The 18,835-nt window shown below is 50.1% G+C and overlaps 1 protein-coding gene across 6 annotated transcripts in view; it reads right to left on the reverse strand.

Annotated features, from left to right (window-relative positions):
- CHST15 (carbohydrate sulfotransferase 15) overlaps positions 1-16,051 on the reverse strand; it is a 76,447-nt gene extending 60,396 nt beyond the window's left edge. Inside the window, exon 1 of one of the 6 annotated variants that reach the window (XM_036898898.2) lies at positions 14,831-16,030. The gene's annotated coding sequence lies outside the window, so the exon portion shown is untranslated. Of the gene's footprint in view, positions 1-8,726; positions 9,315-13,745; positions 13,836-14,187; positions 14,530-14,573; positions 14,807-14,830 lie in introns of those variants that run through there. The other 5 variants (XM_036898899.2, XM_057506442.1, XM_057506441.1 and 2 more) reach the window with 5 other exon arrangements.
- Between the last annotated feature and the right edge of the window lie 2,784 nt (positions 16,052-18,835).

Genomic DNA, 18,835 nt, shown 5'->3' on the forward strand with positions numbered 1-18,835 from the left:
ACAATTGTAATGGTGCATTATGGTGTCATTGACAGCAACATGACATGTTTCCATGAGGATCTTAACAGATGGACTTTCCTAAGCATCAAGAATGTTCCAGCCACAAAACACTTCTCTCTACTACATCAGAAGTCAAATGATACCTAGAAACAAGGTGTCTGAAAGGCTAGTCTGGGGACATCACTGAACACCCTAGGATGACCCCTAGCCTGTGCAAAATGCCCACACTGGGAGATCTCCTGGCTGGCATGGTTCCTTCAATGCTCTGGCCCAGCGCGATGCTTTAAAATATAACTTCATAATATATCCTGGAGGCACAATCACAGCCTCTTGTTTACAGACTCGGCCAGATCAGATAAAATTTCATTCTCTGAATTGGTTCCTAATTTAATTATTCCCCGGATAAGCGTTGGCCTCCCGTTGCTGCAGGAGAGAAAGGACTTGAAGGCACTGGCGCCACAAGTTGCAATTCTCATTTGGCAGCTGGCAGAGGATGAGCCATTCTCCGGCCTTTGTCAGGTCAAAGGGGCCGACAACAGTGGGCTCAGCTAGGTGGTTACCATCTGCCCATCTAACCAACCTTCATTTACTTCCCAAAGCTGGTCAAGAGAGTGATCTGGGGCTTTACTAAGAGCTTAGAAAGAATGTTCAGGATAGCTGGACTGACTCTGATAACCCAGATTCAATCCTGGCTCCATGGCCTCTCTGGGCCTCAGTTTTCCCATCTACAAAATGAAGCTGGACTCTGTTTCCCTGAAGCTTTTCCAAGCTCTAAAATTCAGAAGGTGATCACAAACCCACAGGAGAATCCAGGCCTTTTCTATGGCCAGGAAAAGAGCATGTAAATAAGGTGAATGAATCTTATTATTAAGAGCAAGTAAAAATACTCCATAAAATATAACCCTAGAAATGAAACATGTGCCACATAAAACTTGGGCATGAACATTTTTAGCAGCATTATTCATAAGAGCCAAAAGCTGCAAGAACCCAAATGTCTATCAACAGAAGAATGGATGAATAAAATGTGGCACATTCATACACCAGAATATTATTCAGTCATAAAGAAGAATGAAGTATTGATGTCTGCTGTAACACAGATGAACTGTGAGGACATCATGATAAGTGAAAGAAGCCAGTCACAAAAATCATATATTGCATGAGTCCATTCATATAAAAGTCCAAGACAGAGCAATTCATAGAGACAAAAAGTAGATTCCTGGTTGCTTACAGCTGGAGGATGGAGGTACACAGGCCAACAGGGGGTGAATCACTAGTGAGCACAGGGCTTCTTTTTGGTAAGAGAAAATGTTCTAAAATTAAATGTGGTGCTAGTTATATATATCTATGAATGTACTAAAAACTATTGAACTGTATGGAATGTGAATGATAGTCCCATAAAGCTGTTTAAAAAATTGGTTCAATGGAGGGAAAAACAAATCTATTTATTGCATGATTTTTAAAAATAAAGCTGCCAAGAACTTTGTAAAATACATAACTTACACATATATAAACACATATGCATAAACATGCAAATGGGCAAATATATATACATATATAGGTATTCATATGCACACATACATATACACATATATGTGTGTGTATACACACACACACACACACACACACACATACATATACACACACAAATGGGCAAATCTCCCATAAGTTAAAAAAAACCCCGCTGACTCAAAAGTGAGAAGGTCTGCATTTTTGCACTGATTTGTTCTGGTTTTAAGAGCTGAAAGCAATTTTTTTTCCCTCCCACCCAAATGGCAAACGAGGTTTCATCTACTTTTTAACATATCATTTTTGTTCTCGGAGTTAAATTATGTACAATGCAAAGGATCCGCGGGTTTTCATGGATCTGTTGACATGGGCAAATGGTTTTTTGCCTGGAAGGTATTGCTGATGAGGAGCTCACATTTGCTAAGCTCCCACTCGTCCCTTGTAGACATCTCTCCATATCTAATTTCTCACAGAAGCTGCTCTGGAGAGGGAATAAACAGCTTTTCAAAGTTAGAATGACACAAATGTCAGGCCGGTCCCAATCTCATTAACCAGAGCATCCCCTCCTCCTCTTATTTATTCCTACTGATAATGTTCTCAGGCAAGTTCAGCATGTCCTAAGAGCAGCTATTTCCTCTGACTCTGGACACAGGGCACTTGGATTCCTGGCCTGATGGGGCGTTGGACGGGGCTTTCTGGAGCACATTATATTTGTCACATCACTGCACACCCAGGGTAAGGATGACCACAGAAAAGAGTTTCCCACAGCTCAAGAGCACTCAGCGCACAGAAGATGGTCCTTCTTAAGCACGCATCATGTCTGAGTTTGGGCAGTGTTTCTTTCACATGAAGCATGTTCATTGGTGGGTCAAGGGAAGGCACGAATGGAGGAAGTACTGTGTTTAACACCGGATGGCGTCTGGGGCAGTGTGGGGGCTGCCTTCCGACCACCTCCTCTCCCCTTGGACCACCTCCCTCCTTCACTTCCTCTTCTGTGTGGGCCTCAGCATCCCAGGGGCCCAAGGAAGGCAAGGCTCCCAAGTAAAGAGATGCCTGACACCCCTACAGCCAGGATGCCATACCCTGTGCAAAACAGATGGGGAAGGCAAGATGGAAGATTCCTGTTACCTCAACTGAGTCCCAGGCCCACGGTAACGATGTGCAGCGTGCAGAGGGGTCAGCCCCATGAGAAGGACCCTGGGTGGCTGGGAAGCAGAGACAAAGGAGGCCCTGGTGCCAGCCAACCAGAGGCCCGAGCTGGGGGGACCAGGCCCTGGCAGAACATCCCCTGCTCCTCTCTCATCTGCCCTTCACCTTGTGCTGACAGGGAGGTTGCCAGGCTGGGGACAAGCCTGATTTTGGGCTGCTTTACAGATCAGGTTGGCCCTCTCCTCAGTCCAGCTGACCTCTTCTCCATCTGCAGAGACTCGGGGGGAGAGGGTTCCCACGGAGGGCTGCCACAGAGAGTTGTGAGAACACCCCCTACCACACAGACACACACGCACAACGCAAGGAGCAGAGGCCCCAACCCAGCGTGACTGCAGCCCCCAACCTCCTGAGAAGGGCATGGATACCAGGGAACTGGTGGTATTCTGCCTCCAACGAGGGTCCGACAGATCTGAGCTGTTCTTCGTAGGAAAATTATAAAGCTCAACTGCCCTAGGACTCTGAGGAAGACACCGCACAGAGGCCCTGAGTTCAGCCTTGAATCAGAAATGAGAACTTCCTGCTCCCTCCACCAGACCACAGAAGGGACAACAATGCCCCCTTCTCGGCGTCTTCCTACAACCACAGCAGTTCAGAAATCGAGCTTCTGGTTCCATGGCCCAGACATGAGCAGCTGTGGGCAACCCCCACCTGGAAGTACAGGAAACTGAGGACAGAGTTGCCGGTCAATCCCGTGGGGCCTTGGCTAGCATGTCACCCGCCCCCACGTGGCCGAGCTTAACAGACAGCGTGATCAGAGGTGCATGCTGGGAGGTACAACCACTTGGCCCAGCTGCGCCAGGGCACCCCTGCTCTCCGGCAATACTGGAGGATCCTCGTGCACGAAGCAATACAGTTCAGTGTGTGTACGTTTGGAAGACTATATAAACAGGTTCACAAATCAGAGGAAATAATCCTCTGTAGACCAATAGTCTGATTTTTGGTTTGGAAATTATGGTCCCAACAAATACATGCCAGGATATACTTTATGTTTTTAATGCAAATATTTACATTCCAAACAAAGGCTCATGGCACTTAAAGACAGGCTATAAGAAACGCTAACAGCCCCCATATTTCTTGCCTGAGTAGATGGCTCCTGCTTATGCTCCTGAAACAACCAAATTTCCTTAACAATTTCCCCAAGACTCTCAAGACATAAAAACTGTGGTTACTACCTTCTAATCACCCAAAACCTAATGCCAGGAAACCCAAGGTTATTACCCTAGGCCCTTGACTCCTTCAGAAATGTAGGGACAGGTATTAAATTTCCTGTAACATGCTACAAAATTGGGGGTTCCTTTCTGTCTTCTGGGTGTACCCCCAGAGGCCCATATGAAATCCTAGACAGCCCTTTCTCCCAGAGATATGGGTTTTGGAAAGAACTATTTTTAATTGATGTATTAATTCAACAAATGACGGCGTCTCATGATCATGTGTGGGTCCAGCTGGGAGGGGGTCCCCAGGTGCTCTCCCCATAGAGAGGCTCACCAGGCCTGGGGGAGCAGACACACCCAGGAACTAGACCACGGGATGAGGTCAAGGTTGAGTTCACCAGAGTAGCATGTGAAGTTCAGGGGTGGGAAGTGACACTTGCATGGGGCCGGGGGGAGGAAGATGTGGGGGAGAGGGTAGGAGTTACCAGCAAAGGCTTCCAGAAAGTGGTGATAGGGGCAAGGGCCAATGAGGTTCAGGCCCTATGGGTGAACCCAAGAGGAGGTGGAAGGGTTCTCTTGGCCAGGCTGCTAGTCAGCCAGTCCCTCCACTCAGCCTGATCTGCATTATCTTAGACTGCAGCCTTGTGGTCCACAGCTAATCACTACCTCAGTTTGCCCAAGCACGGCCCTGTTCTGCAGATAACAACACACAGTTGACAGGCCTCCGCTAAGCCTCAATGCCCTGCTGTCCTTATCAACTGCACACCTAATAGGTGCCGTTTGTCAGCTTCCTACCAAGGGCCCGGCCCGGGCTCAACACTTTAATTCACTGGTGTGTGTTCGGGGGGGGGGGGGTCTTCTTCTCTTCTTGCCCACTCCTAATGAAGGGAGTTCCTCCTGAGTAACTCTCCTGGTATCTACACCTGCTGGTGTCTACAGCATCCCAGGAGTGCGTAAGGAGGACCTGGACATGTGCAGCCCAGCCCCACGTCTTCCCAGGAGCTGGCACGTCACCCTGCTGGTGCCCAGTGGGGGAAGGCCACCCCTGGACAAGGCTGCAGCTCTCCCAGCCTGCCCGGGGCTGCAGGGAGGCCAGCCAGCCTAACCACCCAGTTCTCAGTTCAGGATTGCAATGCCCACTTGTCCACGGGTTCAGTCACACTCTCCAAGGTCAGCTTTGGTCAGGAACAAACATCACATTTTTATCTTTCCCCTCCCTCTTTCTACATAGGTTCGGAACTCAGCCAGGAGAGAGAGGCTCAATTTGAGGAGCTCCCTTGAACCTTAAATTGCACTATTTCTAGTTCACAAACCATACTACAAGGCAGAGATTATTATTAACCCCACTTTACAGATGAGGAGACTGAAGCACAAGGAGGCGATTAAGCCACTTGCCCAGGGACATGGTAATGGAATGAGAAACACAGGAGGGACTTGAACCCAGGTCAGCACGGTGCCCAGGCTCACCCCACCACCCATCTGCCCCTCTGTGGATCTATGGGATTCAACACCCAGGCTAAAAAGATGCCAAACATCTGGTTGGCTGGAAGGATGGAGGTGCCACTGACCTACCCCCACCGGTATGAGCTCACAGGCATCATCTGCTGGCAGGCAGAGCTGTCCAGCCCCTTTCAACACCAGGTGAGACAATAATGCCCTTCCCAGAGCTCTCAGACTCTGAAAGTCAGGTTCTAAACTCATAGCAAAGGAGCCACGGTGCAGGTCCTGGGGGAGGTCGCCGACCGCAGAGCAGCACAGAACCTCCCCTGAGATCCAGGGCTGTCCTGGGAGGGAAGCAATCGCCACCTCTCATGACCTTTCCTCCCACTCAGGCCACCACTATCTTTTTGACCACAGGGAGCAAAATAGGCCAGCAGGCACATATTCCATTTCCAGAGAAAATTCAAAATCACCAGGTTCCAGCACATTGTAGGAAGAAATAATCGTGCCTGGCCTCTATCTAATTACTTGCCCATGTTGGGGTACTTTCCAGGCACCTGGGTGACAAGGCTGCCTGTTTCAATATTTTCACCACAATTGCAATTCTGGAAAGTGTCCAAGTTTCCATTATAATGACACCCTCTGCTTTTGAGGATCTGCCAGCTTCGCTTTCTTCAGAGACCCAAGAGGCCTGGACGAGGATAAGTTCTAGAAATGTAAAATAGGTGTCAAGGAGAGCCTGCCCCAGCAAGGAGGCCCCCGCATGCCTGCTCAGACTTTTTTAGGCTTAGAGTGGGGCTCAAGATGTACCCTTCAAACGAGCTGCCCCTGCACATCTCCGGGAAGAGCTGCCTGGCCTGCCCTCTGCGTAAGTGCGTCAAGCCAAACTCACCCTTGGCCTGTCCTCAACATCAGCTGAAAGGATCTCGGGGGCAGTTGTTTATCCAGACACCTCTTTGCATAGATGAAGAAACAGCCCAGAGGAAACCTGATAGAATTCACGGTGTCCTGGGGCTCCTGGCCTAAGAGTGCCAGAGGAGCCCTTTGAGGCAGACTATGAAAGAAATCTTATCTCCCCCCAGTAAATACACACATCTACATACAAAATTGTACGTGCAATTTTAAGGAGTACAGGATCATCCCAAGACCCTGGTTACGAGCTCTAGAACTAAAGAATCCAAGAGCTAATATTTATTGAGCACTTACTGTATGGCAGGCTCTGTTCGAAGCACCTGGCAGGTATAACTCACATATAGCATGTCAGCTCTCAGGCCAGGGCACGACGTCCCCCCAGACCCTTTCAGTCTCAGAGTTGCTAAGCCAGGTCCTGCTGCGCTCCCACAGGGTTGCATAATTCTGCCCTGTGTAAAGCTCGGCCTGCCTCTCATCTGAGTGCTGACTCTCTGCCCCCCTGCACCTGGCTCAGGGGCTGCCCCTGGGTCAAGGCATAAATACTGCACGTAGCTGATGCTGCGCACTTCCGCCACATCCCTTTTGAAATCGGCAGAGACTGAGAAACCTGCTTTCCCGCTGCCACCCCCCCCAAACTTACCGCCTGCTGATTCACGCCCGCCTTCCCGATCTGGAGCCACAACTGTCATTTTCCATCCCCTCCCCCACTTCCCTCCCTCTGCCACTCTTACCCCTGGGTCCTTCCTTCTGTATATCCGGATGACTAAAACTTGCTCTGTGTGATCTCAAACAGCCTCCCCGCCCTCTAATTGACACAAGAGGGGACACCTGTCTGACCTGCGGGGCATGGGGCCAGCTGGGAATCAGTAGGGACCCAGCAAATGACAGCTGTTGTGACCTAAGTGGCTCCCTCCCCAACCCCCACACTTAAAAAAAAAAAAATTCCATATTGGCCCAAGTCAAAACAAAACCTTTACTTTGCTTCCTAGGTATCTAGACTGGACATGTTAACTAGGTAACTGCCATGTTTATGCTTCATTTCATGCTGGGAAAACACAGGTCTACACACAAATCATCTTATCCCAATGCTTTACTTTAAAGGCAGAGGATCTCAGGAAGGAAATCAGACCCTCACACTTGAGAATGATACAGAAACACATTGTGCAAGTCAAAACATGCAGTCTCCCAATAGTTGGTCAGCTAAGTGCGACTGCATCCCTTGATTCAGTACAGAAACAAAGTTACCCACTGGAGTAAGTTACTGTCATTCTTGAGCATCTCAAAATACAGACCGGAAGGGAAGGCAGTTGCATTATTCTCACCAGTGACTGAAAGCGTCACTTCTGAATCACATGCCGCTGAGATGCCCCCTGACTCTCTGCTCACCTAAATGACACTTCCATGGCAACTACTACTTTTAAAAGGAGTTTCTTCTTTTAGAATTTAAGGAGACTCCCCTCTCCTAAAATGAGCTCCAAATGGCATCTCCGCGATCCTGGGCCTGCCGAGGCACGGGGAAGGGGATACAGTCTGGGCATGTGGCTGGGAAAAGTAGATCTACAGCCACAGCGAGTGTGCATTCATTCATCTGGCAGTTTCCAAAAGGGTCCAGCCTGGCATGGGGCAATGGAAGGACTGGAGATGGAAACCTGGACTGACTTTCCATTAGCAGTCATGTGACCATGGGCAAGTCACTCCACTGTCCCCAGCCTCCGTTTCCACAAGCCACCCTCTCGAGCACTTTCCCTCGTCTTATTGTCCTTCCCAGCTCTTCACGCAGCTCACAGCACATTTGTCCAGTTGGCACAGGCTTTTCTGTCTGCTGCCCTCCCAGGGGAGCTGGGACTATGTCTGTCTTATCACTTATCATCCGCAGATGCTCACCTGTGGGGTCTATTGAGTAAATGAAGTTATATGAAGAGTTTTATATAGAGTGTCATTTTCCAGGTGATGGGAACTCACCAAGTAGCTGTCAAATGAATGCATAACATACAAGCAGATGATGGAGCCTGGCACATGGCCACAGGCACAGCAGGCACCCGTTAATTCTTAGTCTTCAGCCCCTGGGGTGTGTGTGATCCCCTTGTCCTATCATGAGTCACATCTATGACAGCGGGACACCCTTCGCAATACACAATCCCAGGGCCAGATATCAAGCTTCAGACCTGCTGGCAGTGTACTCGCCCCTAGCCCGCTACTCTAACTTGTAGAATTTGAGCCCACACTTAAATATCTAGGCTGGAGAATTCTTGAAAATGAACAAGACCTGTCAAGTTTGCTTTTTCCCCAACTAGCTGGAGCTGAGTCAAAGCTACCTTCCACAGGGAAGGCATGCACTCACCTGTTCAGGGCAGCTCCCTGCTCTCCTCCCTCTCTTTCTACACCACAAAGGGCACCTTTCAGCCAGGTTCCAGATGGCCTTGGGCAACCATAATCTAATCACAACCCAGCACTGATCTAAAGCTCCCCAAATGCAGATTCAAACAGCCCGGGGCACCTGGAACCTACCTGGTTAACCTGGAGTTTCTTCTCTGCTCTTCTCCAGACACCAAATAAGCAGAGTACACTTCCCACCTTCTCCCAACCTTTCCAGCAAGCACTGCCTCTTCCAGATGAAGGATTAATCTTCTCTCTTTCAGGCATGTGGAAAACCAAATGCCTCACCGATCCTGCCTAGCAGCAGCAACAAAAGGTTGGGAAACGTGCGGAAATAGCAGCCCTCATAGAAGGCACAGTGACGGCGCGAGGATCCCAAGACAGTGTTTAGGCATCATAAGCTCACATCATCACAGAAAACCAAGGCACACATATGACTCAGAGTGGGGAGACCTGCCTCCCTGCCCCTACACAATACAGGCACACCTGGTTTTATTGTGCTTTGCTTTATTGCACTTCACAGATACCGGCTTTTTTACAAATTGGAGCTTTGTGCCAAACCTGTGTCAAGCAAGTCTGTCCAAGGGAATTTGCCCACTTCATATCTCTGTGTCACAATTTGGGAATTCATTAAATATTTCAAATGTTTTTATTATCATATTTGTCACAGTGACCTGTGGTCAATGATCAAATGTAACTTCTGGGGCACCATCAATTGCGACCGTATGAAGTGGTGACCTTAACCATGAAGGTGTACGTTCTGATTGCTCCACCCTGCCGTTCCATCCCTCTCCCTCTCCCTGGGCCTCCCTATTCCCTGAGACAAACAATATTGAAATTAGGCCAATTAGTAACCCTCAATGGCCTCCAAGTGCTCAAGAGAAAGAAAGAGTTGCATATCCCTCACTTTAAATCAAAAGCTAGAAAGACTGAGCTGAGCTTAGTAAGGAAGGTATGTTGAGAGCTGAGACAGGCTGAAAGCTAGGCCTCCTGCACCAAACAGTCAGCCAAGCTGTGAATGCCAAGGAAAAAGTTCTTGAAGGAAGTTAAAAGTGCTCCTACAGTGAAGAACACACGAATGATAAGAAAGAGAAACAGCCTATTGCTGATATGGAGAACATGTGAGTGTCTGCACACACACAAAAAAATCAAACCAGCCATAACATTCCCTTAAGCCAGAGCCTAATCCAAAGCAAGGCTCTAACTTTCTTCAATTTTATGAAAAGTGAGACAGTTGAGGAAACCGCAGAAGAAAAGTGTGAAGCTAGCACAGGTTGGTTCATGTGTTTTAAGGAAAGACACTGTCTCCATAACTTAAAAATGCAGGGGAAGCAACAAGTGCTGATGGAGAAGCTGCAGCAAGTTATCCGGAAGACCCAGCTAAGATTCTGAGTGAAGGTGGCAATATAAACAACAGATTTTCAACAAACAGCCCTATATTAGAAGGTTCAAAGAGTCTTATATTAGAAGATGATGCCATCTAGGACTTTCATAGTTAGAGAGGAGTCAATGCCTGGCTTCCAAGCTTCAAAGGACAGGCTGACTCTCTTTTCTGGCTAATAGAGCTGGTGACTTTAAGTTGAAGCCAGTGCTCACTGACCATTCCAAAAATCCCAGCATCTTTAAGAACTCCACTACATCTACTCTCCTTGTGCTCTATAAACAGGACAACAAGGCCTGGATGAGCACATCTAATTACAACATGGTTTACTGAATATTTTAAGCCTACTGTTGAGACTTACTGCTCAGACAAAAAGACTTCTTTCAAAATATCACTGCTTAAATTAAAACCACAATGAGATATCACCTCACACCAGTAAGGATTGCCACCATCCAAAAGACAAACAACAACAAATGCTGGCGAGGTTGTGGAGAAAGGGGAACCCTCCTACACTGCTGGTGGGAATGTAAATTAGTTCAACCATTGTGGAAAGCAGTATGGAGATTCCTCAAAACGCTCAAAATAGAAATATCATTTGACCCAGGAATTCCACTTCTAGGAATTTACCCTAAGAATGCAGCACTCCAGTTTGAAAAAGACAGATGCACCCCTATGTTTATCGCTGCACTATTTACAATAGCCAAGATATGGAAGCAACCTAAGTGTCCATCAGTAGATGAATGGATAAAGAAGATGTGGTACATATACACAATGGAATATTACTCAGCCATAAGAAGAAAACAGATCCTACCATTTGCAACAACATGGATGGAGCTAGAGGGTATTATGCTCAGTGAAATAAGCCAGGCAGAGAAGGACAAGTACCAAATGATTTCACTCATATGTGGAGTATAAGAACAAAAGAAAACTGAAGGAACAAAACAGCAGCAGAAGCACGGAACCCAAGAATGGACTAATAGCTACCAAAGGAAAGGGACTGGGGAGGATGGGTGGGTAGGGAGGGATAAAGGCGGGAAAAAAAAAAGGGGGCATTACAATTAACATGTATAGTGTGGGGGGCGGCATGGGGAGGGCTGTGCAACACAGAGAAGACAAGTAGTGATTTTACAGCATCTTACTATGTTGATGGACAGTGACTATGAACGGGTATGTGGGGGGGACTTGGTGAGTGGGGGAGCCTAGTGAACATAATGTTCTTCATGTAATTGTAGATTAATGATACCAAAACAAAATTTTTAAAAAAATATCACTGCTTATTGACGATGCACCTGGTCACCCATGAGCTCTGAAGGAGATGCACAATGAGATTAATAATACTTTCAGGCCTGCTAACACAACATCAAATCTGCAGCCCATGGATCAGGGAGTAATTTCAACTTTCAAGTCATATGTCATTTCAGAAACATATTTTGAAGGCTATAGTTACCATAGTGGTGCCTCTGATGAATCTGGGTACATTGAAAACCTTATGGAAAGGATTCACCACTCTATATGCCATTAAGAACCTTCGTGATTCATGGGAAGAGGTCAAAATATCAAAACATAAATAAAGTTTGGAAGAAGTAGATTCCTACCGCCATGGATGACTTTGAGGGGTTCAAGCCTTCTGTAGAGAGAGTAACTGCAGATGTGGTGGGAACAGCAGGAGAACTAGAACTCCAAGTGGAGCCTGAAGATGGGACCAAATTGCTGCCAACTCAAGATAAAACTTTGACAGATGAGAAATCGTATCTGATGTACAAGCAAAGGAAGCGGTTTCTCGATATGGCATCTTCTCCTGATGAAGATGCTGTAAGATTGCTGAAATGACAACAGAGGATTTAGAATATTACATACACTTAGCTGATAAAGCAATGGCAGGGTTTGAGAGGACTGACTCGCATTTCGAAAGAAGTTTTACTCTGGGTAAAATGATATCAAACAGCCACTGCACGGCTTCAGATAAATCATTCGTGAAAGGAAGTCACTGGATGTGGCAAATTTCATTGCTGTCTTATTTTAAGAAATTGCCACAGCCACTCCAACTTCAGGAACCACTACCCTGATCCATATCGGCACCACCAGCATCGAGGCAAGGCCCCCAACCAGCAAAAACACAACTCGCGGAAAGTTCAGATAATGGTTAATATTTTTTCACAATAAAGTATTTTTAATTAAGGTATGGACATTGTTTTTTAAGACACAATGCTACAGACTACTGTACAGTGCAAATGTGACTTTTATATGCACTGGGAAACCAAAACATTTACCTAACTTGCTCTACTGCGATATTCACTTTCTTGTTGTGGCCTGGAGCCAAATCTGCAGGATGGCTGAGGGATGCCTGTATCCTGGATCAACTGACCCTGCTTGCCTCACCCACAAGCCAGCTCAGCGCAGTCATGCAACGCCCAAGAGAGAAAAGACACAAAGAAATCGCTGAATTTCCTTCAGAGGGCCCTAGAAATGATTCTCCCCGGAGAGCTGGACTTAGGCTCAGAAGCTCCTCTTCTGGCTCAGTGAGGCATGACTGGGAGACCCCCGCAAGCTGCTTCCCCGAGCTGGCTCAGTTGTGCCATCCAGAAGGAGGCAAGAAAAACATGTTCCCTCCAATGTTTCAGGTGTATTGGAGAGAAAAACTACCTATTAAATGGCATAAACTGATATAAGTATAAACCGATTGACTACCTATTAAACGGCATTTTTATTCCCATGCTATTTCAGACAAAATCATATATGATCTGTATTTACATACCAATCAAGACCCTGAATCAACATACTGTTTGTAAAATTAGTTAAGTGCCAGGTTCTGGAAGGGACGGTTCCTGATTTTGCAATGTTGGGGGATGGGGTCGGGTGCGGGAAAGCTGGGGTATGACTGGGTCTTAGAAAAACTTCACTTAAATTTCCAGACCTCAGTTCCCTAACGGGCCCCTCGGGGTATACAAATGCCCCAGGCTGCCTTTCTGCTCCAAAACCGGGGAAGCTGCCTTCACAGGAACTGCAGCTGATGCAGGAGCTAGGGGCCCTGCGTGGGAGCCCGGAACCCGCACCCCCTCAGCTCCTTCTCACCGAACGGCGCGCCACATCCATGCGCAGGGAGTCTGGGGGCTTCCGGACATACTTGATTCCCGAAAACTCCGCGCCACTGACTCCGCTCCAACGTGAATTCAGCTAAGGGACCCAGGGGGTAGGAAAACGGGGGCCAGAGGGGTGGGGTCTCAACCCCAGCACTGCCGCCTCCTTCTCGAATCTCCCTACGCAAGGCGCCGACGTCTAGCGGCCAGCCGCCGGCTGCGGAGCCCCGGCCTGCAGTGTCTACACAGGCCCCTCCAGCCGAGCGAACCGACCGGGGGCGCAGAGCGGGCGGGCATTGTGGGCACAGAATCGCGACGGGACAGCCAAGCAGCCGCGCCCAGGACCCAGGCGGCCCCGAATCCTGCACACACACGCACACACGCGCGCGCACGCCAGCCAATCCGTTCGCCCGTAGGAGTCGGAAGGCGCTTCCACAGCTCTTCATTCATTCCCTCCAAGGCGAGGCTCCCTTAGCGCGGGTGTCTCCCTCCCGCGATCACAGGGGACTCAAGGGGCGCCAAATGCTCCACCGCGCGCCTCCCTCTGCCCACAGTCGCCTCGTCCTCTCCACCCGCACACACAACCCAGCAGACTCACGCTCCTTTACCACCGCCCGCGTCGCCCCCGCGCAGGGGCCGCATCCACCCGGCTCCCCGCAGCCCCGCAGCCCAGCAGAGCCCCGCCGCCCAGACCTGCCGCGCTCGGCTCGCCGTGCTCAGACCCACCGGGTTCGCGACCACAGCCGCCGGGAAGCACCGGCAACTCCCAAGTCTCGCCGCCTCCGGGGCCGCGGCCGGGCACTGGGAGGGGGCAGGGGACGGAGGGCGGGGAGGAAGGAAGAGGGGGCGGGGAGCAAAAGTTCAGACGGCTCCGGGCTCGGCCGCGCGCCCGTCTCCTCCCCGGCCCGCGGCCGCGGTTCCCCTCCGAGTCCCGGTGCATCTGCAACAGCACCTGGGACCCTCCGTCACCTTCGCTCGGAGCCGCCTTGGGACAGTGGCCGGGAGCTCCGAGCTGGAGTCGGGGAGGAGTGGCGGATGCCCATGTAACTGCCCCGGGCGGCGCCTGAAAACTTCCCCGAAGTGTGCGGGGAGCAGAGCGCGGAGCTGGGGGATTCCGCTCCCATCGCGCACTCACACGGTGAAGGCACTGGGCTTGTCCGTCAGTCGGCCCTCCGCCTGCAGGCTCCAGAGCCTCGCGGCGCGGGGGCGCCCGGATTCCGACTCGGGGGGCTGCTCTGGACAACCGGCCCGTGGTACCCCGCAGCGTGCGCCCCCCGACGGCCTTCACTGTCCGTAGCGCCACCACCTTATCGACCTGTCCCCTGTCCCCGAGCTCCGGTCGCATTCCCTCCAGCCGGGGAGGGGACATTCAAGCCTCGGCGCCGCCGCGGGGCAGCCCTCCCCGCCGGGTCCCCGGCGCCCCCGCAGCGCCCCCAGGACCGGCGGCCAGGGGACGTCCCCCACTGGGGGCCGTGGCAGCCTCAGGAAGACTGGACCGAGGAGCGCGGGGCCCAAGCCTACCTCAGCTCTGCGCGCTGGCAAGTTCATTGTCTGCCTGGGCCGCCGCCGCCACCGCCACCGCGCCGGGAGCGCCGCGGGGAGTGAGACTGCGCGCTGCCTGCGCCGCCCGGACTCCCCACGCCCAGCCCCGGGCGCCGCTGGCGCTGCCCGGCCGGAACGCAGAGGGGCGCCGGAGCCCCAAGCCCGCAGCCTCCAGCCAGACCTCCAGTCGCTGCTCCTCGCTGCGCCCACCCCCGCGCCTGGCGCCCAACTTGTACCTGAGAAGCCCGGGTACAGCCTGGGAGCCTCTGCGGCCCCGCTCCGCGGGAGCGCGCCCAGCCCGGCGCCTCAAGCCCCCGTATTCAGGGCACATCAACCTGACTCCCCCAGCGCAGGGAGGAAAAGTTTGGGAGTGACGTGCAGACGGCGAATGAAACACCCGAAGCGAACCCTCCCCCCGCCCCATGTCGCGCTGACACACATCAGCTCGAGCCTGGAATGTGAGATCAAGGCATGTGCGCCGAGAGGTGGGTTTGGTCCCCCTGCCCCTCCCCTTCCAAGTAAACATGTTTTGTGTGATGCGGTGATTCCAAATAGAAAGCAAACCGAAACCCCTAAAGTCTGCCAGTGACCCCCAGCCAGAGACATTTTTAATGAACTTAGGCGTCCGGAGCCAGCCCATAGATTGATATTCAAGGCCACGGCGCTGGTGGGTTCTGCGCCTTCTGTTGTATTTTTGCACCCCACGAAGGCTCTCCCGCGCCCTTCTTTTGCTTCTACAGGGAGGAGAGGCTCGGCGGGACCTCTGGCCCTGCCGCAGTGAACGGGAGGCAGCGGCTCTCGGAAGCCACCTGGACTGCCAGAGGTCAAGCAGGCAGCATCCAGTGGATGCCCCCTGGATTCTCGGCTGAAGATGCCCATCAGTTCAAGAAAAGATACTGAATTCTGGAAGGCTTGCCTCCAGAGGCATGTGGAACACCAAGCCAGCCTCTCAGGAAACAGGTCCGAGGGACAGAAAAAAATCCAGGTCTTTAGTTGTGCAGTTTTGCGCCTGCCCCTGTCCCCATGGCCACAGTCCAGCATCCTCATGCCCAACGCAAGCAGAAGTGAAGTGGAACGTGCCTCCTAACTGCAGAGTGCTGGCACACAGCGCTGAGGGGCGCTTCCTGACAGCGCCTTCTCTCCTCTTCCTCTTTTCCTGAAAACCCGGGATTTTTGTTGCTTACAGCTTCACCTCATCCCCCAGAAACTATGACCTGCCTTGAGGTTGTAAACTTCTGCTCAGCATCCATGGCAACGACAGCAGAGGTCACAATTAGAGTATTATAACTGCAGATGGGAGGCTAGATGAGAAGGGAATTCTTCAAAACTGTGTTCTTGTTTTCCTGCAAATAATGCCTCTTACATAAAATCCACGAAGAAAGATTAATGTGGCAAAGAGACCAGCCTCAGCATCTCAGACTGGATTGCTTTTTCCATACAGACTCCACTTGGTGGTTTTTGTTCATTATTATTTTTCTAAACAAAAATCTTTTTCTGAAAATACAATGAACTGCTTTTTGCAGGGTTCACAATTCCCAATAGATGATGATGCCATTTTTCAAGGTCTTACACACGTTGTGGCTTTGGGGCTTATTTATTAGCTCCCAAGAAAAGCCTGCCTTTCAGTGGGGTTTATATACTCAAGTAATTGCATGGGGGGACCCAGGGCAGGGTGTAGTTAGAGAAGGTTGCTTGTACACGCGTCTGCAAGAAAGGCCCTGGGCCAGGCAGCTGTCAGACCAGAATGTGCAATGGGTTTAAACAAACATAGGGAAGGTTCTATGGAAACACAGAGGAGCAAATCCCCTCCTGTAAGGGTGTGTGAAACATTATTCCACGGCCGCACATACCACGGTCCTTCCTCTCATGATGCCTTTTCAGAGATGGCACTGGGCCCACCCAGGTCACTTTCAAATTCAGGTGTCAGAAATTATGGTTGACATGGAACAGATTGTTTTTAAGTAAAATCATGGTGCTGCTGTGATACAAATTCCACCAGGGACTTTCCAAAGGTATTAATACATGTGCCTGAGATTAACTAGAGGGCGATTTTTCCCTTCAACTTTAATTTCAAAAAATGACCCAAGAATTGCACAGGAGCCTGTTATTCTGGAGAACCAAGAGAACAACCAAATGCCAGATGTGTGTGAATGTGTGGGAGGATGGACAGAAGGATGTGTAACTGTGAGAGAGGTTAGTGCCAATATGACATTGGTGACAATGGGTGAAGAAAATGCAGATAACTTAAGAAAACAAATATTCCTTCCCTAGGCATACACTCTTAGGCCTCCATAATTTTGAAGTTGAATTGCCTGGGTTCAAAACCTACTTCTGACACCTACTAGCTTGGACAAGTCACTTCTCCTGTGTGCCTCAGTTTGGGGATTATAAGAGCACTGACTAGCGGTAGGTTGAATTATTAATCTTGTGGGGTATTATGCTTCTACACCCTTGTCAGAGCCTCACACTGTGTGGAATATATTTCCCCATTCCTTGATTTGGGACTTGGCCATACAACTTGCTTTAGCCCATGAGATTTTAGAGAATGTGCTGACTCAGGCTCAAAATGTACTATAGGGCTAGGCTTGCTCTCTTGGGCTCCAGTGGTCCATAATGAGAATATGTTCTGAGAAACTGCTGCTTCTCCCAGCAAGACTCCAGAATGAACGCACATGGAACAGACCTGAATTCAACTTAGAACCAAGCACCCCACCTACAGCTGGACTCAGAGCTGCTTCAGCTGACCTACAGACACATGAGCAAGGGGGGAAGATGCTTGTTGTAAGCCACCAAGTGTTGGAGTTTTGTTACACAGCATTATTGTGATAATAGCTGACTGATACATTCTCTCAATGGGCTGGTGTGAAGATTAATGACAAAATGTTTGAAAAAATAGTAAGCACCATTCTTGGGGTATAGTAGGAGCTCAGAAATATTAGCTATTACTAGTAATCAACATTATTGAGGGCACTTTTGCACACAACTGTCACATAATAACTTTTTTAACTGATTAATTGAATCAGTGAACATTACTTGAATAAAGATTCTATAAGAGACAGTGCAAGGACATCAAAAAACTGGAAGACCAAGGCTCTGCCATGATCCCTGAAGCACATTCATTCTCTCATTCATTCATTCATTTAGCAGACGTTTCCTGAATACCTGCTCTTTGCCACATACTGGAGTGAATGTTGAAGCCACTAAGATGGCTAAGTCTCTGTCCCCACCTAAGGATGGGGACCTACAGAGCCCCACCATGTGACAAGCACTCTGCTCAGCACTTCCCCCTGTTATATCACCTGACCCACGTAACAGCCCTTTGAGCCAATATTACTTATCCCTATTTTTCAGGCAAGGAGACTGAGACTCAGAAACCAAACAACATAGGAAAGGACCAGAGCCACTCCTGTACCATAGTGGGTGCTGTCACCAGGGAATCCAAGGGAATGGCAGGCGCACCCCATGGGGAAGTACAGGGAGGACAGAGCGAAGGAGTGAACCCAGCTTGCTCCCCTCTCTGAGCCACCCATGTGCTGGGTGCTTGGAAGCTCAGAAGACCGAGGTTCTGCTTCCACCACCGGTTGTCCCCAAGACCTTGAGTCTCTCTGGCCTTCAGTTTCCACAGCTGGTCGGGGGAAGGACCGTGAAAGCTGCGGCTCTGAGATTTCATGGAGCTGGGAGGTCAGGGGGTTAAGGAAGGGATGGGAATCACAGTTCCGGGAATTGGCCCTATTGCGGCCAGTTTGAAAGGGAGGACAGCAGACCACTTAGGAGAAAGGAGACAGAGCCAGGCGTGGGCCACTACACGCTGTAAGCGCCAGCTCCACACTGACAGCTTTGCCCTTGGGCACTCCACCATTAGAGCACTGCCACCAGAGCATTCGGGGGCTTCCAGGGGCCTCCTGCCCGAATGCAGTGCCCTGAAGGGAAGGTCATTTTAGACACCAAAGGCCTTAGTCATCAGCTTAATTCTCAGTTAACACTTTAGCAACGACCGGATGAAGTTTCAATTCACCTTCATCTTATTTTCACATTTGAGGTTGTTTCCAAGGGGACAGCATGGGGAGAGGTGGGGGCAGTACTGCTGGGGTCAGAGTCCCTCTGCTGGGAAGGGCTGCACCTGGGCGTGAGGGGCTGTTGGGCGTCAGTGCCCAGGCTGTCGGGTTCGTTTTGGGGATTTGGCTCCAGATCTCTGCCACCAGCAATGACCCAGGTCCAGCCCATTGACTTTGACAAATTTA

This window comes from Manis pentadactyla, chromosome 8 (assembly GCF_030020395.1).
Source record: "Manis pentadactyla isolate mManPen7 chromosome 8, mManPen7.hap1, whole genome shotgun sequence".
NCBI lineage: Eukaryota > Metazoa > Chordata > Mammalia > Pholidota > Manidae > Manis > Manis pentadactyla.